Below are 26,367 nucleotides of genomic sequence, written 5' to 3'. Positions count from 1 at the left end.
AACTTGGTTGTGTGATACAGATTCTTTGAAATTTGTTTAGTTATGCCTTATGGTTTAGCACATGAAGCAGTTTATGTGGATATTCCATGGATGCTTGTAGAGGATGTGTATTCTTTAACTGTGAAATTGGGAATTCTCTTTGTGTCCATTGAGTCAAGTTATTTAATTGCTTTTTTAGATGTTTAATACTTTAACTAATTTTGTCTGCTTGATCTAAATATTGTAAAGAGGGGGGATTTGACACATTCTCCCTTATGATTCTATCAACTTTTGCTTTATAGATTTATATGTATTCAGTGAATACAAGATGAGAATTCTTATGCATTTCTGGTGCATTGAAGCTGTTATGTCTTGATTCTTTTTATCCCTAATGATGCTTTTTGCTTAGATCTATTTTGTCTTATTTTAATAAGGTCATTCCAGCTTTCTTGAGTTGATATTGCCAATGATCTCTTTTTTCCACTTTCCGTCTTTTAGTATTTCCATGCCCTTATATTTTACTGTGTCTCTTGTAAATACTGTATGGTAGGATTTTGATGCGTGTGGGGAGAGATTTTTTTCCCCCCTATTCTGGTTTGAGAGCTATATATTCTACTTACATTCTTTTAGTTTATATTAGTCAGACATTGTTATCGACCATTTTAACTTCATTTTTTTAAAGTTCCATAAATTTGACGTTATTATTTATGTAGACATTGATACTATTATTTATTTATTACATATGTAATAAATAAATGTTATTTATTATTATGGTAGACAGTGTTTGTTTAGTATTATGTACATGTCTACCAGCTTCTTTGCTTACTGTTCCTTCTTGTAACTTAGACCTTTTAAAGGGAGCATTTTTCTTTTTCCTAAAGGAATATTTTTGGGGAGTTTCTTTAGTGAATGTTAAATGGTGACAAATTTTTATTTTATGTTTATCTGAAATGGACTTTATTTAACTCTAATTCTTGAAAGGTCTTGGGTACCCAGTTCTAGGTTGAGAGTTATCCTAGTCATTTGTTCTTTCTGAAATTGTAGGACATTTTTGAAATGTCTTTCTAATGAAAAATGTAATAAAAAATCTAATATTTAATATGTGTGGGTTCAATAAAAATAATCTTACTAAAAAGCCTCTTAATAACTATATACACAGTTGGCATTAGGCTATATACAGGATTGCTATACATTTAAAGATTGAAATATGACTAATAGAATTTCTGTACACATATGTATGGTGACTGCCCTTAGGTTTGTAGCTGGAGTCACTAATTATATTATTTATGACTTTGAGGTTTTATTTGCTTATACTATGTGCCCATTTTTCAGAAAGTCATACTTTATTAGTTTTTGCTGATAAGAGGGCAGATTGTCTGCATTTCAATGTTTTAAAACCTTATTTTCTGACTGTTGCCTTGATGAAGTGATTTTACTGTTATTTCTGTCTGCTCTTTACTGTTTCTCTAATATGATAAAAGGGAAATGTAGTCTTACATTCTCTGGATCTTTGTATGTCACTTATGCTGTATATTCTACATAGCTTTTATTTTTTTAGTTCTCATTATAATCCCATTTTATACTTCCATTATAAATGGGATTTATATACTTCCATCTTATAAATGAGGAAATTGAGTTTGAAAATTATTTAAGTGACTTCCTAGGGTATCATAGTATGTAAATGTTGGGACTAGGAGTCAAGACACAAGCACTCAGGTATTGTCTACATTCTGGTCTCACTTAAGATATCCTACGATAATCAGTCTTAATGCAAATCAGTAGGTAGACTGAATCCTGTGTAGCTTGATGTTGCATGTGCCAGAGCCCCTCAACTAAAAATAGTGCTGTACTGTTTTGTGTTGCATCAAGGTGTATAACTAGATTTTCTTGTAGGATTTGAGACTGCTATCTTATGCCACAAATCATGTAATATATTTATCATGAGCATCATTTGTACTTATAATAATTTCCGTCATTCCCTGTCTTCCCCTATCCCAGCTCCCATTCTAGACTAACATGACAGGTAATAATAAGTAACTGTGCATTTTATCTCTTCCAGGCTAATTAAAATAACTTTACATACCTATTATGCCCAACATTCAGAGACATTATTTACCATTGGGTTGGCACTATTATTGTTCAGTTGCTCAGTCGTGTCCGACTCTTTGTGACCCCTTGGACTGCAGCATTCCAGGCTTCCTTTTCCTTCACTATCTTCTAGAGTTTGCTCAAACTCATGTCCATTGAGTCAGAGATGCCATCCAACCATCTCATCCTCTATTGTCTATTATTATGTATAAAAAGTAAGCTAGTATGTGAAGGGGTGGGGAAGAAGTATATTCCCTTTCCTGTCAAGGAAATTAGAATATTCCGCAAAGTTTTAAAGGATTTCGTGAAGAGATAGGAAAACTAATGATTGTAAATACTAGAGGTTTTAGAGGGCTGTTTGAACATTCCTATGGTTGGTTGACTGTAAAAATAATTTCAAACTTTCTGGCTACTCTAACCTCAAAACATTCACATACTATTTTTGAGTTTCTTTTATCTGTTATTTTTTTCTCAGCTTTTCGAATTTTGTGATAGTGTATCTGTTAAATTTGTTAACAAATTTTGTAAATTTTAATCGTATATTAAAGCAATACATTTTAAAAAATTGTCCAGATTTCTGTATAAGATGCCTATGTGTTCAGGTTTAAATAATTAGATTAGAAATTAAATTATATAGAATCATACTTAATTTAAGATAGCCTGGGTTGTCTATATAAAAATATTCTCCTAGAAGGGAATGGACAGCTATTTAAAAACAAAAAAATAGAATATGATGTGTTAGCGCCATCTACTGTTGAGTAAGAATAATCTCTTTGTGTATACTTGGATTTTTCCCAGCCCCTGCCTATTAAGTCCTGCCTATTACTGTGGGTATCCTCACTTGGTTGACCACTCTGTAAACTCTGGGTGTTTGGGAATATTTAGATGATATTCTCTGTTCAGAGTTGACCAGTTTTTGGAGATATTGCTCATAATTCTCATCAAAGTAGCAGTAGCAAATTTCCTATAACATTCTTAACAGTTAAGGATTTTAAAAGGAAGCTAGCTGGTTATGCTAGCTTTCCATATAGCATCTTTGTTTTAAAGTTTACTGATTGATTGGCCATTGCCATAAAAAAACTGGAGGATTAAAACTCAGATTTTAAATTGAACGCGCCATTTGTAGTTGAAGGACTATCCATGGAAAACTATGTTTCCATATGTTGCTTGTTTTATAATGAATGTCCAAATCTGCATAGCACAGTATTGAGTGTATTTGTCATTTAGAGGAAAAGCTGTGTTTAAATAATATATTAATTTTCTTGGAGTTTAATTTGTTACTGGAAAGGACATTACAAAAATACGTTCCTGTAATACTATTTACTTCGCCACTTATGATCTTGAGACTGTTAACCTGAACTTCTCTGAGCTGCAGTTTTCTCATTTGTAAATGAGAATAACAGTAACAGTACCTATCTCTTGAGATTATTGTAGAGCATAAATAAGATATACCTTCTAAAACACTAAGCATAGCTTCTGGCACTTTATAATAATAAATACTAGTTGTTATCATTATTTGTCATTAATATTTTTATCATTGATTATATATTTAAAGTAAATATAATGTTTCAACAAATATATTTTTTATCTTAGTAACTAATACCTTTAAAAAAACCTATAACGTTTGAATAAAACTTGCCACTTAAGAATACAAATGTTCAAAATGTTTACTGTTTCTGCACATCATTTATAGTGGAGGATGATGTGTGATTGGATGGAAAGTAACAAGGCCTTTTGTATCTCTGGTCCTGGACCTGTCAGTTACTAGCAGTGTAACCTGCAGTAAACTATTTAACCTCTCTAAAAAACTCAGTTTCTTCATCTGAAAAATGGGGGGAGGGGTTGGTTATGAGGGTTAAATGATACAGTGTATATATGGAGCCGTTATTCGTTTCCTTTCTGTGGACTAACAGACCATAAATGTTCATTCTCCCTTTCAAAAACAACCTACTAGTTTCCTGCAACCTACAAGTTTGCTAACATGCACCTATTTCTCTAATTTTGCTTTGCATTATTTATGCTAAAATAAGAGATTAAGCATGTTTATGTTTGAGAGACATGAGTTTGAGGGGATGCAAAGAAATTGTGACATCTTTGAGGTGTCTGATTGAGATAGGATCTAAATATACAAAGGTTTTCTTTTTACTTTGAATAATGTAATATGTGTACGTGATTGTTAAATGATACAGGAAATATTTGGAGGGAATTCAAAGGAGGAAGACTTTTTCTGCTGGACCCAGCTTACCTGAGCCCTTCCCATTGTTATCATTGTCACCATTATCATCAGTATCACCATCATCAATCACCATCATTGTTTTAGTAATTGTCACTCCTTGGAAATTCTAAGAGGACATAAAGAAGATAAAATCCACTCATGGATTAATAGAAATACTTAACCAATTGTATATTATTTAGCAGCATTATGGACCAAGTCTTCAAGGTAGGGCAGGGGTTGTATGTGGTGGTAACTGATGAACACGGAAAACGTAGTGAGTGTGTTGAGCGTGCGTGTGTGTTCAGGCATATGTGGTACATGCTTGTAAATACGTGAACAAATGAATGAAAGCCTCTGCATCATGACAGTAACGTCAGCTGAAACCAGTCTTCTTATCACACTCTAGTTTAAATTTCTGTGCATAATTATAAACAGCTAATTCCCTCCTGTGTCCTCTGCGTCTTTGCTTCATAATGATGCTATCAGTACATCACCCCTTGTTATCTTGCATCTTTTCCTCTTTACTGGCAACTTGTGTGGATCAGCAAGCCACCCCCTGCCAGCCCCCCAACCCCAGACCGTGTCTTCCTAATCCCCATTCATCGATGTGGCTGTGGGCTGACTCTTCCCTCTTCCTCACCCCCTTGCAACCCAGGTTCCTGAGACTGTCGTTTTGCACACATGACCAGTGACTTCCTAACTGTCCAGTCTCAAGTCTGAGAAACACTTTTCAGTCTTACCTCCTTCCGTCTCTTGTCTTTGTCATCATTGTCTGATGTTCTCCTCCCTTGGTTCATAATTCCTTGGTTCTCCTCTCTTGACTTCTCTTTTTGAGTCTCATTTATTTATTTAAAATTTTTCCTCGCCCAGCCCTCTTAACTGTTGGTGTTTCCTTAGGTTCTGTCGTTGCCCTTCTCTTCCTCTTACTCGGCAGATTTTCTTTGCACTGCGGGGACCCTGCCCAGATGTGATGATCGGCTGCCTCCACTTGAGCTTTATCTGTGGGATCCTAGGTCAACCTCTGGTAGTGCAGGGGGCAGAGGGTGGTGGGCTTTAGCCCATGAGACCCTCCACCACCTGTTAACACACAAAAGCTTCCCTGCGTAAACATACAATCTGTGTGAGACTAGCAACTGAAAACCACGGAAACATGGACAAGTAGTGTGTTTGGTGTGGAAACTCAACCTCAAAAGTGTCTCTAGCTGTTTCTGCTGCTGATGTACTCCTCTGTAGAAATTCTGGAGCTGCGCTCGAGGGGCCTCAGTTTCCCTGTAAACACGTCTCCTTGCGTGTCCCATCCAGGCTGCACTCCTCAGTTATCACCCATTTCAGACGGTCTGCCCCTCCTATATTCTGCGTGTTAACAGGACCAAGATACACTCCGTGTATGAGCCAAACCCCTAATCATCCTAAACTCAGCTGCTGCTTCTCTTATCATATGTAACCAGCCAGCCCTGGGATAACTACTGCTTTAGTAACTTTCCTTAGTATCTACAGTGGAATTTACTTTGTTATATTTATAGTTATTTGATCAATGTCTATTTATTTCACTAGAATCTTTATGTCCCAAGTCCCTATCATATTTTTACATGATAATATTTTTATATGTAGAAATACATTTAGCAACAATCCCTAAACCCCAAGGAATATTTAATAGCGTCAGCCTACTGTACCAAAGAACCCAGGTCTCCTGCATTGCAGGCGAATTCTTTGTCAGCTAAGCCAGCAGGGGAGGGAAGCCCAAGAATATTGGAGTAGGTAGCCTATCCCTTCTCCAGGGATTCTTCCTGACCCAGGAATCAAACCCGGGTCTCCTGCATTGCAGGCGGATTCTTTAGCAGCTGAGCCACCAGGGAAGCCCCACTAAAGAAAACTAACATACCATAAAACAATAGGTCTTCTAATCTTGATTTGATCAAATGTTATATTAAAGAATATTAAGATTATATTAAAGTGAAATACTTAAGATTGTTTTTTTGGGTAGTTTCTCAATTTAAAAGTTGTTTATATATTAGCGATACCTTCTAGAACTTGCACACTTCTAATTCCTTCAGTTTAAAAAAATGAAGTTCAAACTCCCTATGAGTCTTATGTTATTATTCAATTCTTCTCATTTAATATTTCTCAGTATTGTTTTTGTTCTTTAGATGCTCTCCAGTGGTGGTTCAGTAACATTTTTGTGAAATGTATACTGTACTTCCCATTTGTTGTCATTTTTAAAGTAAACTGTCTCCATTATCCTTTCAGGGCCAGCCTTGGAGGTGTAAACTTTTCCCATTTCCGTTCTAAGTAAATAGCATGAGAAGATGGCATGTTCCAAATTCTAAACGGTTACAACTTATTCTTGTAGGTTTTCCAATGGTTCTAGTGTTTGACGTAAGAGAAGTATTGGGCTAACTGAAAAAAAACTTTTAGATGCCTAATCTTATTTTAACCTTCTGAGATGGTTACTGTTTGATGATGACTCAGGCTCAGATCCAGGGCCATGACTTGTCTTTATGGATGCAACTACTTACCTCTCAGCCTAACAAGACAGAAAAGTTACCTCTTCTTGATACTGTGTATAACTGGTAACCATTTGCTCTTTTCATTTAATTTTTTTAATCTCCTGAAGCCCAGAAAGCCTGATAATCAGATTTTAAGAACTATATGATAAAAGAGTCAGTAATTCTCAAACAAGATCTAAGGTGGTTGTTGTTTAGTCGCGAGCCCATGGACTGTAGCCATGTTTAGTTGCGAGCCCATGGACTGTAGCCTGTCAGGCTCCTGTATCCATGGGATTTTTCCAGGCAAGAATGCTGGAGTGGGTTGTCATTTCCTCTTGCAGGGGATCTTCCCAACCCAGGGATTGAACCCACGTCTCCTGGTTTCCTGTATTGGCAGGCATATTCTTTACCACTGCACCATCTGGGAAGCCCGAGATCTAAGGAACAGAGCCTATTTCCTAGGAGTAGTGGCTTTTTGAGTCAGATGCTAAACCTTACTCAAAAAATTATCTGTTTAGACCTATGAATTTGGGCATGTTTTCTGGTCTTTCTGTGCCTCAGTTTTCCTGCCTATAAAATGGTAAAGTTCTTAGGGGCTTCCCAGGTGGAGCTGGTGGTAAAGAACCCACCTGCCATTGCAGGAGACATAAGAGATGCAGATTTGATCCTTGGGTCGGGAAGATCCCCTGGAGGAGGAAAAGACAACCCACTCCAGTACTCTTGCTTGTAGAATCCCATGGACAGAGGAGCCTGGTGGGCTACAGTCCATGGGGTCACAAAGAGTCGGACACGACTGAAGCAACTTCGCACAGCACAGAGTTCTTATGGGGATTACGTGAGATACTATATATATAAAGTACTGAAAATAGTGTGTGGATACTAGTTCCTCGGTAGTGGTAATATTACTGTCTTTGTATTATTTTTATTATTTTCTTTTGTTGTTGTTTTTCAGTCGCTAAGTTGCGTCCGACTCTTTGTGACTCCATGGACTGCAGCACACCAGGCTTCCTTGTCCTTCACTATCTCCTGGAGTTTGCTCAAACTCATGTCCATTGAATTGATGATGCCATCTAACCATCTCATCCTCTGTTGTCCCCTTCTCCTCCTGCCCTCAATCTTTCCCAGTATTAGAGTCTTTTCCAATGAGTCAGCTCTTTGCATCAGGTGGCCAAAGTACTGGAGCTTCAGCTTCAGCATCAGTCCTTCCAATGAATATTCAGGACTGATTTCCTTTAGGATGGACTGGTTGGATCTCCTTGCCGTCCAAGGGACTCTCAAGTCTTCTCCAGCACCACAATTAGAAAGCATCAATTCTTTGGTGCTCTGCTCTTTATGGTCCAATTCTTCTTATATTCATATGTGACTACTGGAAATACAGCTTTGACTATACAAATCTTTGTAGGCAAAAATGTTTCTGCTTTTTAATACACTAGGTTTGTAATAGCTTTTCTTCCAAGTAGTAGGTGTCTTTTAATTTCATGGCTGCAGTGACCGTCCACGGTGATTTTGGAGACCAAGAAAAGAAAATCTGTCACTGTTTCCACTTTTTCCCCTTCTATTCACCATAAAGTGATGGACCAGATGTCATGATCTTCGTTTTTTGAATGTTGAGTTTCAGGCCAGCTTTTTCACTTTCCTCTTTCACTTTCATCAAGAGGCTCTTTAGTTCCTCTTTGCCTTCTGCCATAATGGTGGCATTATCTGCATATCTGAGGTTTGTAAATTTCTCCCAGCAGTCTTGATTTCAGCTTGTGATTTATCCAGCCTGGCATTTTGCATGATGTACTCCGCATATAAGTTAAATAAGCAAGGTGACAGTATACAGCCTTAATATACTCCTTTCCCAATTTGGAACCGGTCTGTTGTTCCATGTCCAATTCTAATTGTTGTTTCTTGACCTGCATACAGATTTCTCAGGAGGCAGGTAAGGTGGTCAGGTATTCCCATCTCTTTACAAATTTTCCACTGTTTGTTGTGATCCACACAGTCTAAGGCTTTCGCTTAGTCTATGAAGCAGAAGTAGATGTTTTTCTGGAATTCCCTAACTTTCTGTATGATCCAGTGGATATTGGTAATTTGATCTCTGGTTCCTCTGCCTTATCTAAATCCAGCTTGTAATACATTATTTTTTATATTGTTTTTCCTGTGGCAGACATGTGAAATGTAATTTTTCATGTAAATTTAAAATGTAAATTTTAAAATTTCCTCAAACTTAAGACTTCTGGAAACTTCGGGCATCTCTGAGGGAATGTTGTGATTTAACTATTTAAGCAACTTAAAGTAATTCCAATCTTAAGTTCTGTTCCAGCTTACACAAAGAACCTGTTGAAATTCTTTTACCTTTTATATAAGGACTTTATTTAAAAATAGGAATGATACTTGCTGTGTTCTCCATAGTTCCCTCTTTCCTCTGCTTCATACACATCTGACTCCTGCCAGTGCTAGATGCTGGAGATACAACAGTGAGAAAAGCACCTGTGTTCCTGTCGTCTATGCGTGGAGCATACAGGTGTGTCACGCTGTCCTATCTTCAGTTATACAGGTGATTAAATTCTATAAAGCAGCGGTATTCATGTCTGTTGCTGGGAAAGATTGAGGGCAGGAGGAGAAGGGGACGACAGAGGATGAGATGGTTGGATGGCATCACCGACTCGATGGACATGAGTTTGGGTAAACTCCAGGAGTTGGTGATGGACAGGGAGGCCTGGCGTGCTGCGGTTCATGGGGTCGCAAAGAGTCGGACACGACTGAGCGACTGAACTGAACTGATTCAGGTCTATGAGAGCATTTCACAGGGATACCTCACCTGGTCTAAGTGTTCAGGAAAAGACTCACTTCAGGAAGGAACTTGAGATGAAGTCCAGAGATTGATCAGTATCGTTAACTAGAAACAGGGTGAACAGGGCAGGGGGTGCATTTTACACAGACACAATGTGCTTGAGATGGAAGGGAGCCATTATAAAAAGGCGTGTTCTTAAAAAAATGTAATGAATTCTTATTTTTTTGCAGTTATGGTACTTTATGTTAAATATATTCTGTCTAGGAAGATCTAAGTATTATAACACTCTTCAAATTTTTAATCAATAACTGCGACAGTCTAGTCTTTTCTTAATAAAATCTTTGTTTAAGAAAATGTAAAAAGAAATGGTTTTTAAGGTAAATTGTAACTACTAAATATTGAAAATAGTCATAAAATTTGATTCAATAAGCTGTGCTTTCAATATTAAAGATTATTTTAAGATAATTTATTCTTGGTTATGTCAGGGGTCAGATCATGTGGCTAATGAATAATTTTCATCACCTTCATTTTTAACAATAGAGCACATCATCCCTGTTTTGGGGGGGCTTCCCTGGTGACTCAGCTGGTAAAGAATGTGTCTGCATTGTGGGAGACCTGGATTCAATCCCTAGGTTGGGAAGATCCCCTGGAGAAGGGAGAGGCTACCCACTCCAGTATTCTGCCCTGGAGAATTCCATCAGCTGTGTAGTCCATGGGGTTGCAGAGAGCAACTGAGCGACTTTCACTTCACTTTCTCCCTGTTTTTGTAAATTGTGCCGTTTATTACTTGGTAACCAAAAAAAGGAAGATCATTTCATCAGTTATTCAAAGTTTATTTCAAGTGACAAATAATGTGTGTTTTGGACTGATTTAGAACTAACCATTCTGTTTTATAATATTTCTAGTGTATTTTTTTTCTGTACTTGTATTCCTAGAAATAAACTGCACAAGTTCTGTAGTTTGTTTATAGTTTATGTAACTGCTGAAGTAGAAAATTGAATAGATCTTGAAGTATACCTAATTTATGTATTCTGTCAGCAGTGACATTTCAACTGTTTTTAGCGACTCCATATCCCTTAGAATTTCAACATGTCTTGTTAGAATCATAGTTAGTGATGATTGTATAATCTATGCCTTCATCCTCTGATGCCCCCTTCTCCAACAGAGTTTCTCACATGGACTCCTTTGGCTTATCTAGTGTCAACCACATGGCATTAATTTTAATTTTCTCCATCTGTTTTGGCTACCCACTAAGATTCTGTTCTGTTGCGTGTGGAGGGTGGGGGCTCTTTTGGTGGTTTTTGTTGCTGATCCTTTCTTGGCAGTTGCAGGAACCGCCCAGGGCTGGGTCACTGAATGATATCTAGGACTTGATGGTGAAGCTGTCTAGCCTGGGAGTTTTATTTATAAAAAAGTTTTTCACTGTTGATTTAATTTTATTTAGTGGCAATATTGGGCTGTTCAGATTTCATATCTCTTCATCAGTCTGTTCCAGTAAATAATGTTTTTCTAGCAATTTGCCTATTCTATATTTTAAAAATGAGGGCTGTATTCCTTTTTCTTTCTTGATATTGCTTATTTCTGCCTTCTCTTTTTTCCTTAATCATACTGGGGTTTGACATTTTAGAGTCTTTTTCACAGGGCCAATTTTTGGCCGTGTTGATCTTCATATGTTTCCTGGTTTAATCGCTTTTGGTATTACCTTTGTTACCTCCTTTCTTTTATTTTCTTTGGGTTGATTTGGCCAAGTTTTCTCCTCTGTGATAAAGCCTCATATCACTTTAGTCTTTATTCTAATGTTCAAAACTGTTACTTTGGTTACATCCTACGAGTTTTGAGATATACTATATTCATTTTAATCTCATAATTTAATAGGAAATCTGTGATGTTGATCCCTTTGCTTTGTATTTTTTATTAAAAATGTTCCTGAATTTTCTAAAGTTTAATCTATTTTTTGAAATCTCCAACTTGGACATTTACTGGTTATTTTGTGTTTTATAATTGATGCCATCCAGCTTTTGCTGATGATCATATCCTTTCATTTTGATTTTCTCAGTCCTTTTCTACCTTCTGAAGTAGCATTGTGTAGGAGAAAAACAAATGAAGAACTATGTGTTTCTCTTTATTTCCCACCGCATCCCCATGTCTGCTCCAGTAAAGTGGTATATTTGTAAGACTAGAGTGGAATATCTCGGATGTAAGTTGTAGGAAGGACTGTGGGCCCTCGTGGGGATTGAGAAGCTGCTGGGCAGGAAGTTTCCCTCTCTCCCTGAGCCCTCCGTGTCCGCTTGTTTCAGTTTTGCTTTGCGAAGCCTCTTGAATGTTCCTCTTGTCCCTCACCTTCTTCCTTCCCTCCTCTGATCCTTCTCTCTCTCCCTTCCTCCCCACTTTTTTCTCTTCCTCCCTCCCTCCCCGAATTGTTCTCTCCTATCTTCATCCCTCCCTTCATCTTTTTTCTTCCTCAAATCTTTCTTCTATTCTTGAGTCTTTATTGCGGCCCCTACCACCCAACATGTTTCAAAAGTTGGAAAGCCCCCCCACTAGATTCTCCTGATTTTTGGATCTAGAAGACCCACAGGAGCTATATGGCATTGACTTGTTACACTCTACTGCTACTGCTGCTGCTAAGTCGCTTCAGTCGTGTTCGACTCTGTGCGACCCCATAGACGGCAGCCCACCAGGCTCCCCTGTTCCTGGGATTCTCCAGGCAAGAACACTGGAGTGGGTTCCCATTTCCTTCTCCAATGCATGAAAGTGAAAAGTGAAAGTGAAGTCGCTCAGTCGTGTCCGACTCTTAGCGACCCCATGGACTGCAGCCCACCAGGCTCCTCCGTCCATGGGATTTTCCAGGCTAGAGTACTGGAGTGGGATGCCATTGCCTTCTCCACACTCTAGGAAAACCTAAAGAAAATCTATGCCCTTTCAAATCCTTGAAACAGAGCAAGTCACTGTGTGCATAGTGTTACTGTTCTCTGGGAAGCGGAGTCCTCCTAAAGAAATTGGGTCACTGCCCCTTTAAATAGAAACTGCCTTGAGGGAGGGGTGGAACTCGGGACACTTCCTGAAGCGCTGGGTCCACCGCCGGGAGCCTCGGAGCCTCGTCGGTTGGGCGTGAGAGGAAAGAGAGGCCCTGGGAACCCCCGTGGTGTGTGTGCTGTGAAACTTTCTGTAGTCTAGGTAGACCTGCTGTGAGTACTCAACTGTCGGCAAGTAACTGTGTAAAGAATTGCGCCCCCAGTGGTCCTATTCTTTGTTTATTACCTTGAAAGAGAGTTGACTTCTAAATACCCGTAATTGGAGGGTGAAATAAGGTTCAGTTCAGCCATTTTTACGTCCTGGTTGGAACATTTAAAAAGATATGTATATATATATTTAAAACCACTTGGAAGATTATTTGGAGATTATCAAGGAAATAATTTTTTCCTTCTCGTTAACTGAGATGAATTCTGTAATGTCCATTTTTTAGTTTAAGATCTTTAAAAGCTTAGTCGCATAACAACTTTCTAATTTGTTTAATTCCCCAGGTGAAGCGCTAATGAATTGACTTAAAATTGTAGATGATTTAGGACTTTATATTGAGCTTTTCTATCAGAAAATGTCAGTATCCCTTCATTTAGCTACTTAAAAATGATGTTAGCTGTACTTTATAGTATGTTTTGAAATTAAAGATCTTTAGATTTATATGTAAGTCAGTTGCATGGTTCTTTTGAGTTGCTCAGAATTGTTGTGAATGCTTCTTAGAGCTGGTGAATTCTGGCTTGATTTAAATATATGTTGTATATTATGTATATTTTATGAGTATATGAAGGAAATAATTTTTTCCTTCTCTTGTTAACTGAGATGAATTCTGTAATGTCCATTTTTTAGTTTAAGATCTTTAAAAGCTTAGTCGCATAACAACTTTCTAATTTGTTTAATTCCCCAGGTGAAGCGCTAATGAATTGACTTAAAATTGTAGATGATTTAGGACTTTATATTGAGCTTTTCTATCAGAAAATGTCAATATCCGTTCATTTAGCTACTTAAAAATGATGTTAGCTGTACTTTATAGTATGTTTTGAAATTAAAGATCTTTAGATTTATATGTAAGTCAGTTGCATGGTTCTTTTGAGTTGCTCAGAATTGTTGTGAATGCTTCTTAGAGCTGGTGAATTCTGGCTTGATTTAAATATATGTTGTATATTATGTATATTTTATGAGTATATTATGTATATTTTTATGAGTATATGTGTGTGTGTATATATATATATACACACTGTCTACTGTTTCTGTAACTTAAACTGATTTGAATGCTTGCAAAAGTCCTCATCCAATTGTATAGTTCTACATAAATTTAAAGTATTTCAGAGTAGTTGGTATTAACTTTTAAAATTTAGAATTCTAATTTTACAAGTTAGTTTCAAAAAAAAAGTTATTCACTAGCTTCAAATTAGAGAAAATAATTATAGGAATTTTGCAGTTGGCTTAGGTGACTCAGATGGTAAAGAATCTGCCTGCGATGAAGGAGAGCTGGGTTCGATCCCTGGGTTGGGAAGATCTCCTGGAGAAGGGAATGGCTACCCACTCCAGTATTCTTGTCTGAAGAATTCCATAGACAGAGGAGCCTGGTGGGCAAGTCCATGGGATCGCAAGAGTCGGACGCAACTGAGTGACTAACACTTTCACTTCTACTACTTTACTAAAGAAAGACACAGATTATGGTTAATTTTATTTAAAGAGAGGCGAACCAAAAAGATAATGGACAAAGAAACTTAAAAATCTTTTAAAATTAAATCTGTAGATTTCATCAGTACTAAGTTTGAAGAAAAGTTATACATCGGAGCTGAAATTGCAAAGGGAAATTTTCTGCATAGCATAAATGAAAATCCTTGAATCTTAAAGGAGAAACAATCTTTTTGCCTGAATTAACTCTTACATATGATGGCAATTTTTTCTAGTTATTTTTAGTGAAAAACGTATGAATCCAGTTTTTAAAATTCTAACTTCTGTTTGATTTATAGACTCCTGAGGTGTGTGTAAACTTTATAATAGAGTCATGATCTGACTGCTAATGGTCAAATAATATTTGTTTTCATAACAATATAGATACAGATGGAAAGCCGATTTTTTTTAAAATCACTGAAATAACTTAGATTTTAGTTATTGATTAAACAGATGACTAAGAGTTGTTTATGATGTAATTTTTTTTGGCTTATGATGATTTTTAAAAAAGCATACTTTTGTTAAACCAAATAGCACTAATGATTTACAAATGAATAGCTCACTGAAATTAATGGTTAATTGAAAATATTTTAGATATATAGGATGAATTTCATCTCAATTATAACATTAAGTGATCTTATTTGCCTACTTGTTTTGTCATATCACTTGCTTCTCTGATTTGGCTTTAGAAATAACTTAATACTTTATAAATGTTTCTGCATATATTGTCTCTTTTGGATCCTTAGAATAACTTAATGAGCGAGGTAAAACAAATACTCTTATCCTTATTTTACAAGTTGAAGTCACGAGATCGTTACCAGTGAGTCAGACCCAGTCCTAGTCTTTCAGCTGCTGAGTTTGTACTTTTTATATGTATGTAGTACAGATAAAGTATGCCTGATAAATATTTGTTGAATGAGTTAGCATAAATAATTTTTATTATAAAGTAATAGACTTATTCATGATTTAATTGGAAATTTATTTAATAAGAAATTTGGATGATATAAGAAATTAGAAGGGAAAAGTCATCTTCAAATTCATCTACAGTACATTTGATGAAAGATAAAAAAATTATCTCACATGTTATTTGTATGTGATTATAACATAAAAATATAATTCTATATCTATATAAACATTAAAAATACATAATTATAGTGTATAGTATGGTATATACACTTATATACATATATGTATTTAACTGATATCATGCTTCATTGGCAATTTAAAATCTGATAGTTGACCTGGTGTCAGTGAAGAAGCATTTCTAGAGGAATTTATGTCCAATTTTAGGAAAATTTAGGGAGAAAAATTAAGAAAAGTTATTTATTTTATCCAGAAAACTAACAGAGAAAACAGAATGAAAAAAAGACTGATAGAACTTTAAAAAGTGGCGCTTGGTTAAAAGGAATTTGAAGCAAATTTAAAAAACCTTTCTTTAATTTTCTTTAGTCTTCTATTTTTCTGAATTTGCTTGTGGAATTTATATGTAATACTGGTATCCTGTAGCCATTCAGTGGGTTGTTTGGACATTTTAACTTTAACAGAAGAGATAAAAAGATCGTGAAAACATTTATCTGCATAATCACTATCCCTGGTACAACTTGTTGTTTTGTACTTTTTTCTGTTAACATACTACAAAACTTTCTGTTATAAAAAGAAACACTTAGCAAAGCTGTGCAATTAAATGTGAAGTTTATCTGGAGAATGACTTTGAGGATGGGAGGAGTGGACAAAAGTAGATACCTCAAAACAAAATTAGCTGCCATTCTTCCTAAATTCCATTATTCTCTCTACACACTGGTCTTGAAATACTTATCATTAACACTGTCTCCTTGCCTCTCCTACTAAATGGTAATTTTTTGATGGCAAAGAGTGCACTTTCTTGTCTCCTCCTCAGTACCTGGCACACACAGCAGGGTCTCAGATATTTGTTGGATGGAGAGAGAAATCAGATGCCAGTGGCTTTAAATTTCTGAGGCACTGATACCAGCATGCAAAGTAGAAACTGCTAGTTTATATGAAAAAAAGAGAAGGCACAGTTCCAGGGCTGTGAGGATAAAAGAGATGACCAGTTGGTTGTTAAAGAAGTAAATTCAAATGATGCTGCAGAACTGAAAAATGCAACAGTCTGTTTGCCTTCTCTCCTGGAAGTTTTAATAGTTAAAAGGAAACATAAATACTATTTAAAGTCATCATTAACAGAAAAACAAAAACCAAAAGGATACTCATTATCTTTTCAGAAACATTTGAAGCAGATATTCTACTTTAACTATGTAAGTATCTCTTCTATTGGATATGGCACTTGGAAACTGGAAGCAGACAGGCTCTGTCACTTGGGACAGGTTATTTGACCTCTAAGCCTCAATGACCTTCTTAGTATCTTAGGGGGATAAAAATGGTTACCTCCTTCACAAAGTTAACATGAGGATTATTAGAGAGGTAAGGTGAAGTACATAGCACAGATTTATCGGAAACTCTCAATAAATGTTACTTACTGCAGTAGACTAAATTACAGTTGAGCTATCACTTTAATAATATTTTTAAAATTATTAAAAATAGTTTTAATTTTATGAATTTAAATTATTTAAATTTAAATAATTTATTATTTAAAAAATAATAATTTTTATGAATTTAATATTTTGACCTCCATAAATAGAATTCATTTACTGCAACCTGATTGTAATTGATGGTCATATTTTCATAGCATAAACTTCCAATCCTTTACATTTCAAAAGTGACTTAATCTTCACTGAATAATTTTCTTAAAGGGAATTAATACAGATGGTGCTCTGAAAATGTCAGGGGTTCTGTATTTTTATCCACTATTTTAAAACTAGTCTTTGTATGTCAACGTGATGTTAAGAAACTTCATAATTATTTAGGCTCATTAAGGAGTTTGAATAATGTAAGAATTAGAAAATGTATGTAGTTAAGGTACTATAGAAATTTACCATACTTAATTTATGCCTACTTCATTGTTTCAAGTTGATCAAACAATGCTATCTAATGAGCAATAAAAGTTTGTAGTTCCGTGTATTTAACAGGATGGTTATTTGATTACCAGAAAGGCAAGTGTGATCACTAATTAATGTGATGAATTTGTTGGGAGCTCCAGGGGCTCACAGTTGAATTTCTACATCTTGTATTTGAAGAGAACGATTTAGTTTTGACCTTAGAAACAACTTAATTAAATCAGACATTGACAATTTAATACATTTTCACAAATTTTATGAACATTAATATCAGTATTTAAGATTTTAAAATAAGTCTTACGGTATCTTGATGAATATTTTTCTAAATAAGCACATTTTTAGAAGTCACAGTTTGTTTTCAAGTGTGAAGTGGTGAAGGTCTTTTGAATAGGTACCACAAGGTGGCAGGATTGTGTTTTCGTAGATTCTTTTTGCTTTGATGGCCTGCATATTCTTGGTTATCTGAGATTAGTGTTTTCCATGTGGTTAACTGTTAAGCATTTTATATACCAGAACTTTTAAATTTTAACTTTTCTAATGGAAAACCTTTAAAGTATACTCCCTGTTTTCCTGAATTCTTAAGCAGAAAAATATAACTTAGCCTTTATCAATAAGCCATTTGAATACCAGTTATTGGATTGCGATTAAGATGAAGTGCGAGATAAAGGTGGTGTGTGAGGAATGAGGACTTGGCCCTGCAGAAACGCTAGAACTCGTGCTGTAAAAACTTATGCTGTTTGCGTTAGCTTGCTTTTCTGCATATCTACATTTTTTCCTAGCGAAGTGAAGTCAGTCATGTCGAGTGCCAGATTCTGGTGTAGTAGAACATAATTGCTTTCTGCAAAATTAAACAGCAATGAAGACAGCTGTTGCCTTTTCCCCAGGAGTAGGGCGGAGAGTGGAGTGGAGGGAAGAAAATAAACTATGAGCCTTAAAAAGTCTTCATCAAAGACCACTCTAGTAAAGCAACCCCAGACCGTGAGGACTAGGATTCTATAGTTATGAGGGACATTAGAAACTAATACAGCTGCTTGTGGGGCAGCTTTCTGAAGTATTTCCTGTGATAATATTTTAGATTCTGAGTTGTACATAATTTGTATGAAAGAGATAATACTGATTATAAAAGATATCTCTAATTATATACTTAGAGACGGATGTATTTCCATGATGACTGTTTTCCTGCTCTGGTCCTAGAGCTGTTTCAAGGCCATTTGTGCCATTACTGGTGATACAACAACTGTTGGGTAAAATCTTCAGTATCTTGGAGGCTGCATTTTTTGCCAGAACCTTTTTCTCCCCTCCCACACACTTCCATTCGTTCCGTGAATCTATTACAGCAGAGGTTTGGACTAAAAATGGGTTTTCTTTTGGATTTGTTTCCTTCACTAATTATTTGCATATTTTTTTGTAATCTTTGAAAAGATATGGGTGCAATTCATGGGACCAAATTTCAGAACAAATCCATTTAACCTTCCATAAGCCTGGAGAAAGCACTGTTGAGCTGTGGTGATGAAGCTCATTGAAGAAGCGGATGTGGCTTCCTTCAGCACCCATTTATTTCTCTGGCTTTCTGGAATGTTCCTTGACCTGCCTTCTGGGTTAATGAGAGAACTTTGAAAGGGCTGCAGAGAAGCCCCTGGAAATGACCATTAAGTTAGCTCTACCTGAAATAGATACCAGGGCTTAGACACTGGATCCTTTCTTCTCAGTTGTCCTCAATGACACGACTGTTTTTAACCTATAGTAGATGAGAAAGTAGGAGTTTCATGACTAAATATATGGATAAACTTCCCTAGCTTGTAGTTTAAGCTTGTACATGCTTTCCTCCTGGTAAGGTATCATATATTTTTAAGTAAAAGTGATCTTCAAGATTTGCAAACTGATTTTGTGAATTACATAAAAGATTCATGCTCTAAGAAATAGCCAGAACCCTCCCTGTTACCCAAGGGCAGTTTTTGTATGTACTGTACAGGCTGGAGCGGAATTAACTCTTAATTTTGAGATTACCCGAAAGATGCAAGAGGTTAGCTGTGTTAAGAACATCCTGCTACACATTCTGCCAAAAATTGAACTGTGAGCAAAAGCAGCATGTTTGAAATGGTACCAAGTTTGAACATTTAACTCCAAGGTACAATCTCTAAAAGTATTAGCCCACAGTTTATGTATTTTTCTCCTTTTAAATGTAGTTTTAAGATATATTTAATTTTTGTTTTGGTGAAGGAATTTTGGACTAAAAATGCACTGCAGCTGAATTTTTAAAATCTTTTTTGAAGTCTATTAGATAGAGAACATTTTATTTTTTATTTATTAATTGGAAGATAATTGCTTTATAATATTGTGTTTAAAAAAAAAGTTAGTGATGAGTTAGAGCAGTTACCTACAGACTTTGAATGCCAAGCTAAAGATTGGGATTTTATCCTATATGCAGTGTGTAATCATTAAAGGACCTGTAATTGAATGAGTGACAGGCAAGGAAGTTAAAATTAAGAATATTAGCCTGGAGGCAGTATACAGGATGGATTTGCCTGGATCCAAGTAGATGGAGATTAGAGCCAGATTGACCAGTGGGGATAATATGGCAATAATCCAGAAATCTTATGATATTGGTCTAGATTAGGGTGTTGGTAATAGAAAAAGAATTAAAGGCAGAGACATTAGCAGGGAGGAATGGAGAAGACAGCAAGCTCCTTATGTTGTATAAAATTTCTATTTTTGTTAGACAGAATTCTGTCTTAGACACAAGCCCATCTTTCTGTGGGAGAACTATTTCTGTACAGTAACGTATTACAAATTCTTCATCGTAAAGAAGATAATGCTACTTGATTTAAAGTCCCGTAATGGAAGACTGTTGATGTTGAACCTGATTTCACAGAATGATATGCAAAAGTGACACTAAAAGATTGTCTAGTACAGTGGTTCTCAAAAATCGAGCAACCTCAAAACCACTGGTTTATTGGAGACGGAGAGGATGTTTTAAAGGATACAGAATGTCATGGTTATAAGCATAGGCTCTATGCATCCCTACAGGTGTGAAGCCTGGATCCGCCCTTGACCATGGGCAAGTTAGGCTTCCCTGGTGGCTCAGCTGGTAAAGAATCCACCTGCGGTGCAGGACACCCCCGTTCGATTCCTGGGTCAGGAAGATCCCCTGGAGAAGGGATAGGGTACCCACTCCAGTATTCTTCGACTTCCCTGGTGGCTCAACTGGTAAAGAATTAGGCTGTAGTGTGGGAGACCTGGATTCGATCCCTGGGTTGGGAAGATCCCCTGGAGAAGGGAAAGGCTACCCACTCTCATATTCTGGCCTGGAGAATTCCATGGACTGTATAGTCCATGGGGTCATAAAGAGTCAGACACGACTGAGTGACTTTCAGTTTCACTTTTCATGGGCAAGTTACTTAACTTCTCTATGTCCCAGGTAACTATTTAGGGTTGTTACAGGTACTAAATCCAATGATGCATGCAAAATGCTTAGATTGCCTGGGACATTGTAAATACTGAATAAATGGTAGCAGCTGTGGCTGTTTTTAATTTATCATTTCCGACCTCTGAAAATTCTAATTCATACCTTTGACTTTGGGCTCAAGAATCTGTGTTTTTAAATCTTCCTGCAGCTCTGATCTCCAAGTTTGAAAACTTGTTGCCATCTGCTTTTCTACCTCCATGTAATAGGACTGTATTTAAATGTCTCTATCCATTTTCTTCTTTTTCTTTTGACATTCCAAAGATGGCCATGTTTTTAAATGGAGTGTGAGACAGTGTCCATGTGCTCCATCAGGAACTCCTGTTGAATAGCTTATCTAAATCCCTCTGAAAATTCCTCCGAGCACCCCCGCCACTATTCCTCACCCCTTGGTCTCTCGGTGGAATTGAGGATCCCAAGATTAGGGCTCCCTGGTCTCAGCTCACGCTCCAGCTCTGCCTGTTTCCAGCCATATCTGTGCCCTCAGAAATTCCTTTGTCCTCCCCCCCCCCTTTTTTTGGCTGTGCCGTGTAGTATGTGGGATCCTAGTTCCCCAATCAGGGATTGAACCGCACCCTCTGCAGTGGAAGCATGGAGTCTTAACCACTGGCCCACCAGGGAAATCCTTGTACACTTTGTTGGAGAAAATGAACATAGAATCTTAGTAAGAACACTGGAGCAGCTTGCCATTCCCTCCTCCAGGGGATCTTCCCGACCCAGGGATCAAACCCGGGTCTCCTGCATTGCAGGTGGACTCTTTACCATCTGAGCCACCAGGGAAACCCACTTAATAACTTCAGAGTTTTTTGAATTATATCACATAATATCAGGTTTGTTTTTTGTAAAATAAAAACTCCTAATACCTTTTCTCCAATTCTCTGATTGTTGCTGGTGTCTTACTCTGGTTCATACTACCTGGGGAACTTTTAGGACTTCCCTGGTGGCTCAGACAGTAAAGCATCTGCCTACAATGCGGGAGACCAGGGTTCAATCCCTGGCTCGGGAAAATCTCCTGGAGAAGGAAATGGCAACCCACTCCAGTATCCTTGCCTGGAGAATCCCATAGATGGAGAAACCTGGTAGGCTACAGTCCATGAGTTGGCAAGGAACTTTTAAAACCTATCGATGCTCAGGATTCATACAGGGCCAATTAAATCAGGATGGACCTGAGGCTCTGTATTTGTGAATATCTTCCCACTTGAGTCTAAGGTTCAGCCAAGGTTGAAAAGCATTGAATTAGTCTGTCTCATCAGACAGACCCCACCCTACCCTGCCTGGCACAGTTCTGTTAGACAAAGGAATGCCTCAGCCATGTGAAGTGAAGACAGCTCTCCTGTCTGGCAGAGAATTTGAGATGGTAAAGAGAAAACTTCCTGAAGCCTGAGTTTTTCCTGGTGGGCTGTGCTTGTTTTCCTGTCTCTGTGCTACAGGCGTTCACACTTGCTATTCCCATATTAGAGCCAAGTCCTCTAGAGCTGTAAGAACTGTCCTTAATGGTGCAGGCATTTCTTCTATACTATGACATGGATGTTTCTAAAGACCCCACTTCGCAAAATTGCCTGCCAAAAATAAGGCGGGCTTCTGGAGAAAACCGAGTCAAGCCTATCACTCAACACTTAGGCAACTTTTGTAACTAGAGCACTGAGAAAAGAAAAATGTGGTACCAGCTCAAGAGCTGAAACTTCTGATGGTAGATATTAAAAACACACATAAGTAGGGTGAAATGCCAGCAACATTTTAATTAGCGCAGAGGCAGTGGGTGTTAAGATAACACAGAAGGAAATGGACCTCTAAGCTAGGCAGGCTGTGGTGGGGTGGGGTGCAGGAGGCAGCTTCCTTGGCAGAAGCTGAAAGCTGCACAGAGCTGGGCGTTGGCTCTCCTGGGGAAGCACTTGCTTTGAAGTTTTGTTAAATGCAGCAGCAGGGCCTGGGGCTCTTTGTGTGCCTGCTCAGTCGCTTGGTCGTGTTTGCCTCTGCAACACCGTGGACTGCAGCCCGCCAGGCTCCTCTGTCTGTGGGGTTCTTCAGGCAGGAACACTGGAGTGCATTGCTATTTCTTCCTCCAGGAGATCTTCCAGGGATCAAACCCAAGTCTCCTGCATTAGCAGGTGTATTCTTTACCACTGGGCCACCTGGGAAGTCCCTGGAGCTCTTCGTTTTCTTGCTAAAGGTTGTAATTGACTGACTATGTTGGCTGTTTGGACTTCCCATCCTGGGAGACATTTGCTGAATGGATGAATGACTTAGAACTTGTCTAATGAAAGTGATGGGAGCAGTCAGAGATGGGAGCATTGCGTATATACTTTGAGAAGATGGAACAGTAAAAGTGACAACCTTATGGAAAGTTTAGGAAGCTGAGGAAGACATCATCCTTGATCCTCTTGTACTGCAATCATACTCTAGTACGCTTATTACTGTTGTTGTATTATTATTGCATGACCTTCTGAAATATGCATTCTATCAGTTTTCTATTGCTGTAACAAATTACCCTAAAATTTAGTGGCTTAAACCAACAATAAATATTTATTATCTGCTCAGTTTCTGAGGGTCAGGGATAGCTTAGCTGGATGGTTCTGGCTCTGGGTCTCTCAGGAGGTTATGGTCAAGATATCAGTCAAGGCTACAGTCATCTGAAGGTTTAACACTGGCCTGGAGGATCCACTGTCAAGATGGCGCACTCAGATGGTTGATGTTGGGTGTTAGCCGGGTGTCTCTTAGTTCCCTGCCGTGTGGACCTTTTCTACACAGGGCTACATGAGGGTCTTCATGGCATGACAGCTGGCTTTTCCCAGAGAGAGTGATCAAAGAGTCTTAGAAATCACACACCATCGTTTGTACAGTATTTTTCCCAGGTCAGCACTCTTCACTGTGGAAGGGAGCTGAACAAGGGTGTGAATACCAAGATGGGATGATCACTGGGGGCCGTCTTGAAGGTTGGGTACCACATATATGCATTCGTGTTGATAGTTGTCATTGTAAAATAGGTAGTTTGTATCTTTGTTCACTTAACTTAGAAGTCCTTTCATGTTGCTTCAGTTCAGTTCAGTTCAGTCGGTCAGTCGTGTCCAACTCTTTGTGACCCCATGAATTGCTTAGTTTCTACTATTTGTGGTGACTGTAACTCCTCAGTTTCTTTGGTTTCTAAACACGAGATTATAAAATGTAATAGTTACACATAGTTTTCTCTAAAATTCAATTCAGCAGACATTGAGTACTTTCTATGTACATAGTTAAGCATTTAAAATTTGCCACTACATACCTGAATATATGAAAATGTAAGCCATGTACATACATGTAAAAATAACTCAATTATGGGTACAGTCAACAGTACAGAAAATGACTGATTTTTCTTTTCATTTTTCTTTCATGAATTGATCTACTTTCCTGGCATTGCTCTTTGACAATTACTGTGATTGGACTGCAGGTAAGGATTCTTTTAAACTTTTTCTCTTTTATTATAATCTTAAGAACAAATGAATGTAAATTTGCAAATATAATTTTTTAAATGAAATCCTTGAATGAAATGCCACACATTTAAGGATTTAGACATTTCTTTCGAAAGGCCATTTTCAAAGAAAGAAGCAGTCTCTTTATATCAACTTACATATGAAATTCAGTAGTTAATCTGAACTCCCACTGACCCATCTCTGAGTTCAAGGGTGTAGTGTTAAACCCTTGGGCTGGTCACCCACCTGAACTCCTAGTTCAGAGTCAAGAGTGCTGCCGTTTAGCCAAAAATACTGTTTGTGTAATTCTGGGTAGAATGAAGATTAATACAGGTACGTGAGAAGTCTGTGAGTATGTCAAATAGTTGAATGTGATTTACAGATGTTAGGTTACTGTTGTTGTTGTTGTTTCATTGCTATGAAGTGTCCAGCTCTTTTGTGACTCCATGGACTATAGCCTACCGGGCTCCTTTGTCCATGGGATTTCCCAGATGAGAATGCTGGAGTGGGTTGCCATTTCCTTCTCCAGGGGATCTTCCTGACGCAGGAATCCAACCCTTGTCTCCTGCATTGGCAGGCAGATTCTTTACCACTGAGCTACAGGGAAGTTCCTGCACTTCAAAGAAATTTCCATGGACTTTTAAACTGAAATTTCATAATGTTAGGAAATCATACATAATTTTTATAGTTATTTATACTTTCTTCCTTATGTTTATACACAGATGATATCTAGTTTTGTTACTTTGTCAAGTAAAATTGAACCCTTTGATCAACGCTTGAGAATTATAGAATCAATTTTATTTTGTTTTTTCAGAATTAAGATTAGCAGGGATATGGACTAAAATTATTAAGTGGATCTTTTTTATTGAAAAGAGTGACATAATTTGAATTATTTTTCAAATTTCTTAAGTGTTCAATGTATATAACATACATCTGAAATCTTATTTATAGTTATGTACATTAACTTAATTTTTATACATTATATATTTTAATATAAGCTTTACTTTTCACAAATAAGTAAACAGTATTTAAATATTTCCTGACACATTCGCCATCTTTTTTTAATTGAAATATAGTTGACTTATAATATTAGTTTTTAGTATACACATAGTAATTTGGCATTTTTACACCGTACAAAGTTAAATATTGTTGACTATATTCCTTGTGCTATACATTACATTCCTGTGACTTATTTATTTTTAAACTGGTATTTTGTACCTTTTAAAACCCCTTCTCCTATTTTTCCCATCCCCACCCCTTCACCACTCTCTAGCCGCCTACAACCACTAGTTTGTTTTCTGTATATGTGAATTTATTTTGTTATATTTGTTCATTTGTTTTGGTTTTTAGATTCTACATATAAGAGAAAACATACAGTACTTCTCTGTCTTATTTCACTAAGCTTAATAACCTCCAGATCTATCCATGTTGTTGCAGATGGCAAGATTTTTTTTCTTTTTTATGGCTGAGTAATACCCCCCTCCCCGCCGTGTGTATATCGCATCTTCTTTATCTGTTCATCGGTCACTGGGCACTAAGACTGCTTCCGTATCTTGGCTATTGTAGATGATGTTGCTGTGAACACAGGTACATATTTCTTTTTGAGTTAGTATTTTCACTTTCTTCAGATAAATACTCAGATAGTACTCTGGATTGTTTGATAGTTCTATTTTTAATTTTTTGAGAAACCTTCATGATATTTTCCATAGTGACTGTACCCATTTACATTCCCGCCAACAGTGCACAAGGCTTTCTGTTTCTCCACATCTTTGCCACTTGTTAATTTCTTGTCTTTTTGATGAGAGCATTTTGACAGGTGTGAGGTGATATCCCCTTGTCGTTTTGATTTGCATTTTTTCTGGTGTTTAGTGATGTTGAGCATCTTTCCATATGCCTGTTGTCCAGCTGTATGCTTGCTTTGGAAAAATGCCTATTCAGGCCCTCTGCCCATCTTTCAATTGAGTTGTTTTTTGATACTGAACTGTATGAGCTCTTGATATGGTTTGGATATTAACCCTTATTGGGTGTGTCATTTACACATGTTGTCTCAAGTTGCCTTTTTGTTTGCTGATAGTTTCTTTGCTGTGCAAAAGCTTTTTAGTTTGATGTAGCTCCATCTGTTTAGTTTTGCTTTTGTTGCCCTTGCCTAAGGAGATAGTTCCAAAATAATATTACTAAGACTGATTTCAAAGATTGTACTACTGATATTTTCTTCTAGGAGTTTTATGGCTTCAGATC

General features: G+C 37.2%; 1 protein-coding gene across 5 annotated transcripts in view; it reads left to right on the top strand.

Moving 5' to 3' along the window:
* The window catches only part of TSC22D1 (TSC22 domain family member 1), a 125,538-nt gene that overhangs the window by 76,432 nt on the left and 22,739 nt on the right, over positions 1-26,367 (top strand). The window contains exon 1 of one of the 5 annotated variants that reach the window (XM_081550874.1): positions 12,628-12,692. The exons of 3 other annotated variants lie outside the window; for them this stretch is intronic. The gene's annotated coding sequence lies outside the window, so the exon portion shown is untranslated. Of the gene's footprint in view, positions 1-12,627; positions 12,736-26,367 lie in introns of those variants that run through there. One more of the 5 variants, XM_081550876.1, reaches the window with a different exon arrangement.

The sequence above is a fragment of the Giraffa tippelskirchi genome, chromosome 12 (genome assembly GCF_054371585.1).
Source record: "Giraffa tippelskirchi isolate mGirTip1 chromosome 12, T2T-mGirTip1v1.2.pri, whole genome shotgun sequence".
NCBI classification, from domain to species: domain Eukaryota; kingdom Metazoa; phylum Chordata; class Mammalia; order Artiodactyla; family Giraffidae; genus Giraffa; species Giraffa tippelskirchi.
This window is presented reverse-complemented; position numbering and strand designations above follow the sequence as displayed.